This window comes from Gekko japonicus, unplaced genomic scaffold (genome assembly GCF_001447785.1).
Source record: "Gekko japonicus isolate JY-2015 unplaced genomic scaffold, Gekko_japonicus_V1.1 scaffold928, whole genome shotgun sequence".
Taxonomy (NCBI): Eukaryota; Metazoa; Chordata; class Lepidosauria; order Squamata; family Gekkonidae; genus Gekko; species Gekko japonicus.
Window position 1 is genome coordinate 270,709 of NW_015163114.1, and position 12,947 is coordinate 283,655.

The window sequence follows — 12,947 nt, forward strand, 5'->3', positions numbered from 1 at the left end:
TACTGTTTCCAATGGACAATCCTGTCATCCCTTTTAGTACATCCCAGTTGGTTGTCCCTTTGAAACTATACCATACCATTTTAAGTAACAGCAAAATGAAGTCTGTGAACAGGTACAGAGTGTACATTCCTAGCCAATGTTCTCTCTCAGCTGCACACAGGGCAAAAAAATTTTTTTAAAGGCCTCTGATCTGCATGTCTCTCCCCCCCCCCCCAATTTTTTTCGTCCAAATGGGCTCACCATTTAAACCATTTAAAAATGAAAATTAAATTAAAAGAAGAGCTTAGGAGTGGCTGAAGGGGCCTCCCCCCCCCCATCACCACCATGGGGGGAGGCTGTGGCAAGAAATGTTTTAAAATCTCTTTCCCCACTGATGTAAAGGCAGCTGAAATTCCTAAAGACTAGCATTTGACACCTCCCTGCTAGGAGAAGGGGGGGAGAAGGGGGGAGAAGGGGGATGTTTAATAACCCCATTGTCTATCCTGCTAGTTCAATTAGCTTTTGTAAGAAAGTGAGCCTGGAAGGGAAAAAATTGAGGCCAAAGTAAAATAACCCATACAGGAAAGTTTTAAACTCAATATTGCCACACACTGGATGGCCAAGGGAGGCCCAGTCTTCCCTGGAAAAATGTAGGATAGCCCCGGGCCCCCAAGCCCTCCCCTGTAGTTTACACCTATGTAAACCAGTTTACTAGAGCCAGTTTGGTGTAGTGGTTAAGTGTGTGGACTCTAATCTGGGAGAACTGGGTTTGATTCCCCACTCCTCCACTTGCACCTGCTGGAGGACCTTGGGCAAGCCATAGTTCTGACAAGAGCGGTCCTTGAAAGGGCAGTTCTTAGCCAGAGATTGTGCCATACATTTAGTTTAGTTCTTTGGGATGGGGTCTATCTATTACTGGAAACAGTTTGTCCAAATTGGGACTATATGCAATAAGGATATTTAAGTGGTGGGTGTTGTATATGTCTTAGAAGTGCTCTCTAAGAACTCTAGATATGGATCAGCAAAATGCTTTTTCACAGACTTCAGAAGAAATTAATTCCCCAAGAAAACAAACTAGGCTGGTGAGGAAATTTCCCAAATGTATAGCTGTAGTGTTAAGAGATTTGATTACGAAGAAGAAGAAGAAGAGATTGTTTATACCCCACCCTTCACTACCCAAAGGTGTCTCAGAGCGGCTTACAAACTCCTTTCCCTTCCCCTCCTCACAACAGACACCCTGTGAGGTAGGTGGGGCTGAGAGAGCTCTTGACAGAAACTGCTCTTTTTCAAGAACAGCTCTTATCAGAGCTATGGCTTGCCCAAGGCCATCAAGCCACGTGCAAGTGGAGGAGTGGGGAATCAAACCCGGTTCTCCCAGATTAGAGTCCGTGCACCTGTCATATTTGCTCTTCTTCATTAACAGTCATATTTGCTCTTCAAGACATAGTAAACCTAATTTTCAACTCAGGATCACTTTAGAATGGGAAAGATTACTAATTTAGGAGTAGATTCAAATTTTCAGTGAAAAAAACATGGTATAATTAATTATAACTTTCCAGAATGGAAAGCTAATCTATCAGAGAGAAGAACAAAGTTATAGTCCAGTGGCACCTTTAAGACCAACGAAGTTTTATTCTGGGTATAATCTTTTGTATGCATACACACTTCTTCAGCTACATTCAAACAGAAATAACAATATATTTCATGCGCAATTGCAGCTGGTTCATGCGTGAACTCCGTGTCCAGCTCGCCGCAGTCAACTACCCCGCAGAGGAAGAGGAGACGGCAGTGGCGTTTGCGAGGAAGCGGTAGTGGTGGCGGTGGTGGTGGTGGTGACGATGGACAGAGACACGCCTCTCTGCTCTTGCTGGCTGGTAGTACCACTCTTATCACTGTAGTTGAATTGGAGCACTTTGTCGGTCTCTGCTCACTTGCCTTGGATTTCTGTGATTTTAGAGCAGAAATTGCAAGAGTCTTGGCTGATAATAATCATGTGCCTTTGTGTTGACTGTCTCTTCTGGTCCACAACATTTCTGTAATGCACAAGTCCTTGGAAAATGTCTACAGCTGAGAGCAGTTTTGATGCTGAGCAAAGACACCTAACTCTCCCTACCTGCTCCTTAAAGTTCCCTGATAAACAAGCTTCATTGGCTCTCAGGTCCTCAAGTGCATATGTAGTCTCTAATAGCTCCTAAGCCTAAGAGCTGCAAGTCACCAGCCCAGGCTGTGATCCCCCCCCCCATATACAAGCAAAAAGAAAGAGTTTTGAGAGAATCCTTAGTTGAAGTGGGAGGCAGACATTCAAGAAACCCTCTTGCAAACAGACATCAAAAGAAGATGGAGCTGCTGGACTTGACATTTTCTCTTTCTCTCTGCCTTACAGAGTGTTGGACTGGATGGGCCACTGGCCTGATCCAACATTGGCTTCTCTTATGTTCCTATGTTCTTATGTGTGAGTGAGAGCTGGGGGAGGGGAGGTTGTGCCTGGTTCTCCCTGACCCCTTGGCTGCCTCAGAGGTAACTGAACTAAAGCTATGTATGTGGCCAGTTCCTCCTGGTGCAGTGGAGTGGCCATTCACAATTATTCTCAGGGGTATTTAGCATGTTTCCCAGCCATTGGGAATCTGGTACCTGCTTCTTACAGAGCTAGCTGCATTTTAAAAAATGTTAAATGTATGATGGAAATGCTCCCCTTGTTAAAAAAAGTGAACAAATTGTCTAAATAAAATGGTTCTCAACTCTTCTTGCTTAAAAGATATATCTTGATATAATTTATTTGTATGAATTTATATTGTAAAGGTTGCTCACTGTACCCTTCTTTGCAGGCACCTTTTGTGAGATGTGCAACATGATTGTTAATACATCTTTGTTGTGTATTTGCTCAAAAGTCCTGAAAAATAGGTTCTTTTCAACCATCTCTCTGCACGACTTAATTCTCTCTCCGCCATCTGCATGAACAAGATGAGGGAGGGCATGCAGATCAGAGGCCTTTTAAAATTTCCTTTGGCCCTGTGTACAGCCCAGAGAGAACACTGGCAAGAAATGTGCACTCTGCACATGTTCATGGTATTCATTTTGCTGTTACCTAAAATGGTGTGGTACAGTTTCAAAGGGGCAACTAACTGGGATGTATAAAAGGAATGACAGGATTGTGCATTGAAAACAATGGGAGAGGCTCACATTGGAGATAATGAGATCCAGGAAGACTTGCATGGGCTCCACTGGTATTTAGTGTCAGTATTTGGATTTTAGTTCATGGCTGATCCAGGGTGTGTTAAGAAATTCAGACACAAAAAAAATGGCATGAGGTGTGAGATACTGGGAAGCTGTCTGGTATCATGACTCTTTGGAAGTTGATGTCTTGCATGTCTCCCACTTGCTCTGTTTGGGTTTTGAGAAAGAAAATTTCCCACTGTCTTGGGCCCCCTGGAACAAATCTGTTGTTTCCCTCCACCAACTTTAATGACACCCAACTAAGGCAGATCATCTTGCTATAGGCTACCTTGATGTCTTTATGGTAGATGGCAAACATGGGCAGCATTGTGTACATGGCTGGTGTGATGTCTGTTTGGGATTATACCTTGTCTGGTTTTAATGTGTGTGAAGGTGCAGTAGAACGCATGCTCCTCAAAACTGCTATAAACATTACCCTTTTAATTAATATCTCAGCGGTGGATGTTGCCTTCTGACACACTTCCGGTGATGCCAGGGGGTGTGGCATATGCAAATTAGTTATGCTAATGAGCACCTGCACCTCTTTTTCTATGAAATGACCCCTGCCAGGACGCCTATCATACACTTTCTATGAATGTCTGAAACTGACCTGGGAAACAAATGTACATACATGCACATGCTGTTATAGAGATTAAGTCTGGGTTGTTAATTTTAAACAAATGCTATAATTAAGTAAAGCTTAGGCAGTCAAAGGTGATTTGCTGAGCTGATTAAAACAACTGGAATAGTTTAAATCATCCCCCAAACCTTTAAAAAGATATTATGATTCTTACAATTCACTAATGGCATTTAGAGTGAAAGCAACAACAAACAAGCACATGCAATTATGTTTTGATTTGTGCTTTGATAAGGCACTCAGTTTGAAGCCACAGGGCTTTTTAAAGTTTCATCTGAGGCAGGGTTGCCAACCTCCAGGTGCTGGCTTGAGATCTCCTGGGATTACAACTGATCTCCAGGTGACAGAGATCAGTTCCCCTGGAGAAAATGGCTGTTTTAGCTGGTGGACTCTGTGGCATGACACAACACTGAAGCTCCTCCACTCCGAACCCTGCCTTCTTCAGGCTTCACCCCCAAATCTCCAGGTATTTCCAACCTGGAGCTGGCAACCATGGCTGAGGTCCTACTTCAAGATGGATTAGCCATTGTGAACACTGAATTTAAAAAAAAAGTCTAGGGGACACAGAATCTGAAAAACAACAACAACATATAGCAGGAAATATAATCAATGTAAACTTGACTTATTGAATAAAGAATTGCAAACTGCCACCACTGTAAAATGATTCTCAAGTATCTCTTTTCCCAACTGTGACATCCTGATAGTCTCAGTTTATGGCCTGAATTAATACACCTCATTTTTTTTCTTTGTAAACAAGATATTTTTAAAGGAAAATATCTTTTTCCGTACTTTGAAATTACTTTAGAACCCTGCGCAAATATACTTTCAGGGGGTGCTGATAAAATACCAGTCCATACCATAGAGTCCATATTTAAGAACAGTCACTTTTTAAATAGGTAGAACTTGATTTACTTTTTACCTCCCCAAAATCCATCTTTAAAAAGGGTTCCAGAGGAGATCTGGGAAATTACAGGCCAGTCAGTCTGACGTCGATACCGGGTAAATTGGTGGAAACCATTATTAAGGAAAGAATTAGTAGGCACATAGATGAACAAAACCTATTGAGGCAGACTCAACATGGGTTCTGTAAGGGAAGATCTTGTCTCACTAACCTGTTAATGTTTTTTGAGGGGGTGAACAAACATGTGGACAAGGGGGATCCAATAGATATTGTTTATCTTGACTTCCAGAAAGCTTTTGATAAAGTTCCTCATCAAAGGCTCCTAAGTAAGCTCAAAAATCATGGGATAAAAGGACAAGTCCTTTTATGGATCAAAAACTGGCTAATTAATAGAAAACAGAGAGTGAGTATAAATGGGCAGTTCTCTCAGTGGAGGGGGGTAAGCAGTGGGGTACCACAGGGATCAGTACTTGGTCCACTGCTTTTTAACTTGTTCAACTTGGCTAAATTTGCGGATGATACGAAGTTGTTCAGGGTGGTGAAAACCAGTGAGGATTGTGAGGCACTCCAAAGGGATCTGTCAAAGATGGGCGAGTGGGCGTCAACATGGCAAATGGGGTTCAATGTGGCCAAGTGCAAGGTGATGCACATTGGAGCCAAAAATCCTAAATATAAATACACATTGATGGGGTCTGAACTGGCAGAGACTGATCAAGAGAGAGATCTTGGAGTTGTAGTGGATAACTCACTGAAAATGTCGAGACAGTGTGTGACTGCAATAAAGAAGGCCAATGCTATGCTGGGGATTATTAGGAAGGGTATTGTAAACAGATCAGCCAATATCATAATGCCGCTATATAAATCAATGGTGCGACCTCATCTGGAATACTGTGTGCAATTCTGGTCACCACACCTTAAAAAGGATATTATAGCTTTGGAAAAAGTGCAGAAAAGGGCAACTCGAATGATAAAAGGGTTGGAACACTTTCCCTATGAGGAAAGGTTAAGGCGCTTAGGGCTCTTTAGCTTGGAGAAACGACGACTGAGGGGTGACATGATTGAGGTTTATAAGATTATGCATGGGAAAGAGCAGGTAGAGAAAGAGGTACTTTTCTCCCTTTCTCACAATACAAGAACCCGTGGGCACTCCATGAAATTGCTGAGCGGTCGGGTTAGAACGGATAAAAGGAAGTACTTCTTCACCCAAAGAGTGATTAACACTTGGAATTCACTGCCACAGGAAGTGGTGGCGGCTACAAGCATGGACGGCTTCAAAAGGGAATTAGATAAGCATATGGAGCAGAGGTCCATCAGTGGCTATTAGCCACAAGGTATAGCTAGGGGCTCTGGGGCAAGTGATGCTCTGTCTTCTTGGTGCTTGGGGGGGGGTCAACAGTGGGAGGGCTTCTAATGTCCTGGCCCCACTGGTGGACCTCCTGATGGCACTGGTATTTCTGGCCACTGTGTGATACAGAGTGTTGGACTGGATGGGCCTTTGGCCTGATCCAACATTGGCATCTCTTATGTTCTTATGTTCTTATGACAGACCAAAAATAACTCCTTATTGAACATAAGGTTCAAGGGTTTGGTCTTGACCTGCAAAGCCCTAAACAGTCAGGGGCTAATGTACCTGTGGGACATGGTATGTCCCCCGGAGAGCATTACGCTCAGAAGAACAACACCTACTGGAAGTCCCTGGCCCAAGGACTGTCCGGCTGTCCTCAACCAGAGCCAGGGCCTTCTCCAAATTGGTGGAACTCTCTGCCGAATAACATCAGGACCCTGCAGGACTTGCTACAGTTTCACAGGGCCTGTAAGGCAGAGATGTTCCACCAAGTATATGGTCATGGACAGCAACATTTTAAAAACAGCAATAGGTTTATCAGTTGCCTCTTCACTCTCCTCCTCCAACTTCAATTATGGGGGGGGGGGATCAGAATTTTTAATGTGATGCCATTTAGGTCTCTGATGTTTTGATTGTATGATTTGTATATTGAATCATTTTAATATTCATTTATGTTAGATTGTTGTACACCACTCTGAGCCTGGTCTGCGAGGAGGTTGGCATAGAAATTTAATGAAATAAATAAACATTCAGCTTCTTCAATTAAGATCAAAACACTAAATGGTTAAATTGGTTTGCTTCTCTTTGAATCAAATACACGTCTTTGGAAGTGTAAAAGAATCAGGCATCTGCTAATAGTTTTCTATAGCACTTTTAAAATGTGAAAAGTGTTTTACGAGCCTAATCTTGTGTTAGATTTTATTTTATTTTTTTGGCTGCTGTGAATCAAGGCTGAAAGTTCATAGCTTCTCCACAACCATCAAATGAGTCCTTGGCTGAACAGAAAATTTAAATCAAAGTTTCCTGCCTCTACCATGATCCAATACACCTGACCATCAAGTGAGTCCTTGGCTGAGCAGAAAATTTAAATCAAAGTCTCCCGCTTTCACCATGATCCAATACACTACAGGTTCTCTGTTCCGTTCCGATACTGTGAAAGGGCTCCACGTCATGAATTTGCTGGGCATGTATGGTTGTGGAGAACCATAGCATAAATAGAGCTCTCTATAGATATAACTATAAATGCCTGCAGGCATGTACCATGTTGTTAGCACCACTTTTTACAGCCATAGTAACTGTTGAAATCAGTGCTGCATATGCATCCAATTCACTCACTATAGCACAATTCTTAATGAGGTGGCAAAAATCTGTGCCTAGGCTTATTCCAAATGTAAGTGGAACCTCACATGACTGAATGCTCCCCTACACATACCATTGTTGTTTTTTACCATGCACAGTAGCTTTTTCCCCCTTACATGGAAGCATTAGATCATATAAGCCCATCTGCAGCCAGAAGTGCTAAAGATCAGAAATAAATTGACACTTTCATTGAGAGCAAGCCCCAAGATTGGCTACACAAATGCATTCTTGAGGATAATAAAGGATGTATTGTTTGTTCAAATGGTAACACATACAATTGTGATGATATTCCTCTGAATATGGACAAGGGCTGCATTTCTTTGTTGCTTCTTCTGGATTTATCTGCAGCCTTCGATACTGTGGACCTCACCATCTTGTTGAAATGCTTGGGGGGAGAAGTACAGATTAATGGATGCTATTTGGATTGGTTTAAATACTTCCTTACAGGCAGGATTTAAATGGTTGAGGTTGATGTTGATGACCTGTTGCTATCACTGTGGGACTTGCCTTGTGTGATTCCACATGGCTCAGTTTTATCTCCCACGCTGTATTGCCTTTAGGCAGGGGTCATTTCTTAGAAAAAGAGTTGCAGGAGCTCATTAGCATAACTATTTTTAGCACAACTTATTTGCATATGCCACACACCCCAACATCACCAGAAGTGTGTCAGAAGGCAACACTTACTGATCAGGCTCCACTCCACAGGTGAGTGAAACTACCTGCATTCCCTTCCCCATCCAGCCTGCTGGGCAGGACAGCTGGGGAAGGGAAGGCAGCAGAGCCATGGCTGAGGGAGGCAGGGGGAGGCATTTATATGCCATCCCCCTCTCATTCTCCATGGGGGGAAAGGAGTAATTTAAAGATGCCTCCCCCATCTTGCTTTGCTTCCCTAGCCAGCCCACCTTGGAAGGCTGGCTGGAGAAGCAAAGAAAGGTTGGGGAGGCATCTTTAAAAGCCTCCCCTTCCCTTCCCCAGGTGGCCTGCCAAGGCGGGCTGTTGGGGGAAGCAAAGGGAGAAGGGGTTTAAACTTTAAACCCCTTCTCTCTAGAGTCGCGCCACTGCAGGGCATGATTTCCCATTGTATCCTATGGCCCCATAGGGTACAATGGAGTGATCATGCCGCCACTGTGGCACGACCCCAAAGAGAAGGGGTTTAAAGTTTAAACCCCTTCTTTCTAGAGTCACGCCGCTGCAGGGGCACAATCTCCTATTGTATCCTATGGCTGCTAGCTTCTCCCAGCCCAGCTCCTATGTTGGCAGTTCTGTTGGCAGCACCTCCCATTCTAGGTAAGGGTCCACTGGCTTTTCTGCTGTGCCCAGCCCTCCTGGCTCCAGGGACAGCCCCATCCCAGCCAATGGGGGTTGGGCTGAATCTTGCTGGCTGTCGGCCCTGGACATCACTGCTTACCCTGCCCTTCACTTGGAGTCTCAGAGTGGCTTACAATCTTGTTCCCTTCCTCTCCCCACAACAGACACCCTATTAGGTAGGTGGGGCTAAGAGAGCTTTGAGAGAACTGCTCTTGAGAGAATAGCTCTGAGAGAACAGTGGCTGGCCCAAGGCCACCCAGCTGGCTGCATGTGGATGAGTGGGGAATAAAATCTGGTTCTCCAGATTAGAGTCTTAACCACTACACTGGAAGATTTGGAATTTCTGTCATTTCAATCCCCCGCGTAAACTTTGCCACAATGTTAACATAAAGTAAGCTCCCCTTATTATAAAGACAAATTATCCGAAATCTTTTCATGATATTTAAAAGCACCTGTTATTTATTAAACAGAAAAAGGCCCTAGATGTTTGACTGGGAGCATTTATAGCAGCTAGTCATAGTAGCACTTCGTTTGTTAAAGCCATTTTTGTATTATTGTTGCAAATACACTCTTATAACATTTTACTAATTTCTTTTCAGGAACAGGGGTGCTGAATTTAAAAAAACACACTAAAGGTACACCATACTAATTATTAAACTCAAAACACTAATTGCAATTGTTCACTGCGAAGGTTTTAAAAAATCACAAAGTTACATTATTAGCAGCGCCCCCTCCCCGTCCAAGGTGATAATGGTGGCACCATGAATAAGTTGTAAAATGCAACTCAATTTCTTTTAAAGGAACTGTTTGTATTTAACAGTGAATATTTTAAGAGGTTCCAGCAATGCTAAGCACTAGAATCTGATTTTTTTTGTCACGTCCATCCAAAAGGCAGTATAACATAGCTTTTTTTAAAAAAGGCCTCTGAAAAACCACAAAGTTCTATTATCAAAAGATAATGGGAAATTATAGGAAGGGAGGTCTGGCTAGGGGCAATAGGAAAGAACTGCCTTGCAGGCAAGAGTCATCAGAAAGCGGTGATGTATACCTTCCTCCAGGGCAGTATTTCAGGCTTCCAACAGTGTAGTCTCTCTTCTCCGCAGGGAGTACAATGTCACCCTCTCTTCAGGACATATCCTGTATTATGATAATAAAGTTTCTACCCACTCTTGTTCTTCAGATTTATTTTTTTTAAAATTGACCTCACACCGCTCTCTTTCGAAAGGGGATCCCCCAGCCATGATATTCCGAAAGTGTGACTTTCTGCTCTACTTTCTAAAGACCACCATCCATCTCAAAAGCATGGCATGCCTTCAGGGCATCAGTATCATCACTGTGGATTCTTCCCTGGGCCTGCTGCTCTAAATCTAGCTGTTACCAATTGCAGCAACACTTCCCAGAAATTGCTACACACATTCGAGGATAAATTTTCAGAAAGGATTTGCATTATCATTCCACCTATAAATACCAAGTTTATTTCCCCCACTACGCTCACCAGCTGCAAGTAAATTAGGGGGGAAATACAAGGAATGATATTTTGTACAATAAAGAGCGCATAGCAGGACCTTACATTTAAATACTACTCCCCTGGCAGAAATGCATTCTGAATAAGGTATATGCATTAGTAGTAGGGGGATAGGGAATGTAGTCCTCAGTGACATTAGTTATTTGGTTAGAAGGTTAGGTAGATTTGCTCACAAGACAAAGATAAATGGTTGCAATGAAAACAACCTGATTTGCACACACAAAATGTACCAGGAAGGGCTTTCCCAAAGAGAGAATGTCTCCCTACAGACAGAATATCATTTCAATGACAACAAGAGAAAGGGGATTGTCTCAAAGGCAACTAAATCAATATAGTTGTTTCGCTAGAGGACATTAAGAAGAAATTACACCAAATATATTATGTAGGCTATAATGAATCATTGTCTTTAAATGTAAAGCCATACAAAGGTTTTAAGTGTTTTAAGTTTGTACTGTCAGAGAGACCTTGCATATGCATTTGGTGTCAATTTAGTGCACCTAATAGCTCCAGGAACAGGGAATCCATTTCTCAAATATAAAATGCAACCAGTGCAATTTGACCTGATGATTCCTTGGAAGCCAGGGTAGTGCAATAGGTAGTATGCAAGATTTGGGCTAAGGAGATCTTCCTCAGTCATGCAGTTTACTGTTTGGACCAGTGTTCCCCCTAAGCTGAGTTAGTGTGAGCTAGCTCATAGTTTTTCAGCCTCCAGCTCACACATTTTTGTCTTTGCTCAGGAAGGATGGCTCCAGAGCAAACTGATTTATACAGCCAAACCACTCACTCACAACTTTAAAGCCAGTAGCTCACAAAGTAGAATTTTTGCTCACAAGACTCCACAGCTTAGAGGGAGCACTGGTTTGGACCTATGCAAGCTACTATCCTTCAGTCTAATTCAGAGGTTCCTGTGGGCACCTTTGGAATTCTGCCACAGGGCATGGCCACAAAATGGCTGCTGCAGGTGGTGTAGCCAAGCATAAAATGACTGTCACAGGAGGTAACACCATACACACAGAGGAAGCTGATGTACAGGAGAGAAGAAATGTAATAAGAAAATAACACTGGGAAAGAGGGGTCAGAGAGAATAATACAAAAACTGTAGAGGCAGCTGCCATGAAACAATGCTATATTAATTTGCATTGCCAATCAGCATTTCAGTGGTAAATGAGAAGCCCTTCAGGGCAAGAGCCCCATCCGGCCCCATCCATTCTCCAAAAACACTTGGTGGACACCAAGAATGGTGGTGGTGGGAGCTATGCTGCCCATGGGCACCACACTGGGCACCCCTGGTCTAATTTGCTTCACAGAGTTGTTGGATGGAATGACAAAAAAATCGTTATCCCTGCATTCTGTCCTGAAGGAATTGCCTTAAATAAACAAGTAAATGCATAAAGAAAGCCAGGATGGAACAATGGCCAGAGTGCTGATCCTAGGTCTGGGAAACCAAGTGAAACCTAAGGTTACAACATGTTTTATGAGACTGAAAATCTGGGTTAGTCACACAGCTCTCACTGGAGAGGGAACCAGAGCCAGGCTGAGCTCTTTGACGATATACTGCAGAGCTCATGCAGTCACATTTTACACTTATCAGTGTATGCTTTTAAAAAAGTTTTAATGTACAAGAATAATGAGTTGGATTCCATGCTCTGCTCTACATGTTTTCCCAGCACAAAAAGTCATGCTCTGGTGGAAAGCATTGCTGCTAATGGTATACATTCATTAGATCCATCCAACCCGAATTAGTACTCTCTCTTTATCTCCCTTTTTTTTTGTTGTTGTTCAGTTGCACAGTCGAGTCCGACTTTTTGCGACCCCATGGACAAGATCTCGCCAGGCCTTCCTGTCTTCCGCCATCCTCTGAAGTTGGCTCAATTTCATGTTCATTGCATCTATGACACTGTCTAACCATCTCATCCTTTGCCGTCCCCATCTTCTTTGACCTTCAGTCTTTCCCAGCATCAGGGTCTTCTCCAGTGAGTGCTCCCTTTTCATTTGGTGGCCAAAGTATTTGAGCTTCATTTCATTTATCTGGCCTTCCAGGGAACAGTCAGGGTTGATTTCTTTTAGGATTGACTGATTTGATCTTCTTGCAGTCCAAGGGACTCTCAAGAGTCTCCTCCAGCACCATAGTTCAAAAGAATCTATTCTTCGGCGCTCGGCCTTCCTTATAGTCCAACTCTCGCAGCCATACATGACTACTGGGAATACCATTGCTTGGACCATGCGTATTTTTGTTGGCAGGGTGATGTCTCTACTTTTTATCATGCTGTTTAGGTTCACAATCGCTTTCCTCCCAAGGAGCAGGCGTCTTTTAATTTCATGGCTGCAGTCACAGTCTGCGGTGATTTGATGACTAGGGAGCCATGTACCTGATGTTATCTGCAGGTCGTCTTGAAGAAACAGGCTCTGAAGAACTGCTCTTCCAAAAGCAGCATCAGTTTTAGCACAGTGCATCACCACCAGGAACTTCTCAAAGGCTGAAGTCAGTGAACCAATAGCAGACCTGCAGAGATATGTCACCAAGTATCTGGAGAAAGTGGCAGAATCAGGAGCCATAATGACCCTTTCACAGTACTAGCTTGCTTGATACGTTCGCATCAAACTTTAAAGCCAGGCATCTTTCCCGGCATTTGAAAGACATGTTTGCACTCACTGGAGAAAACCCTGATGCTGGGAAAGA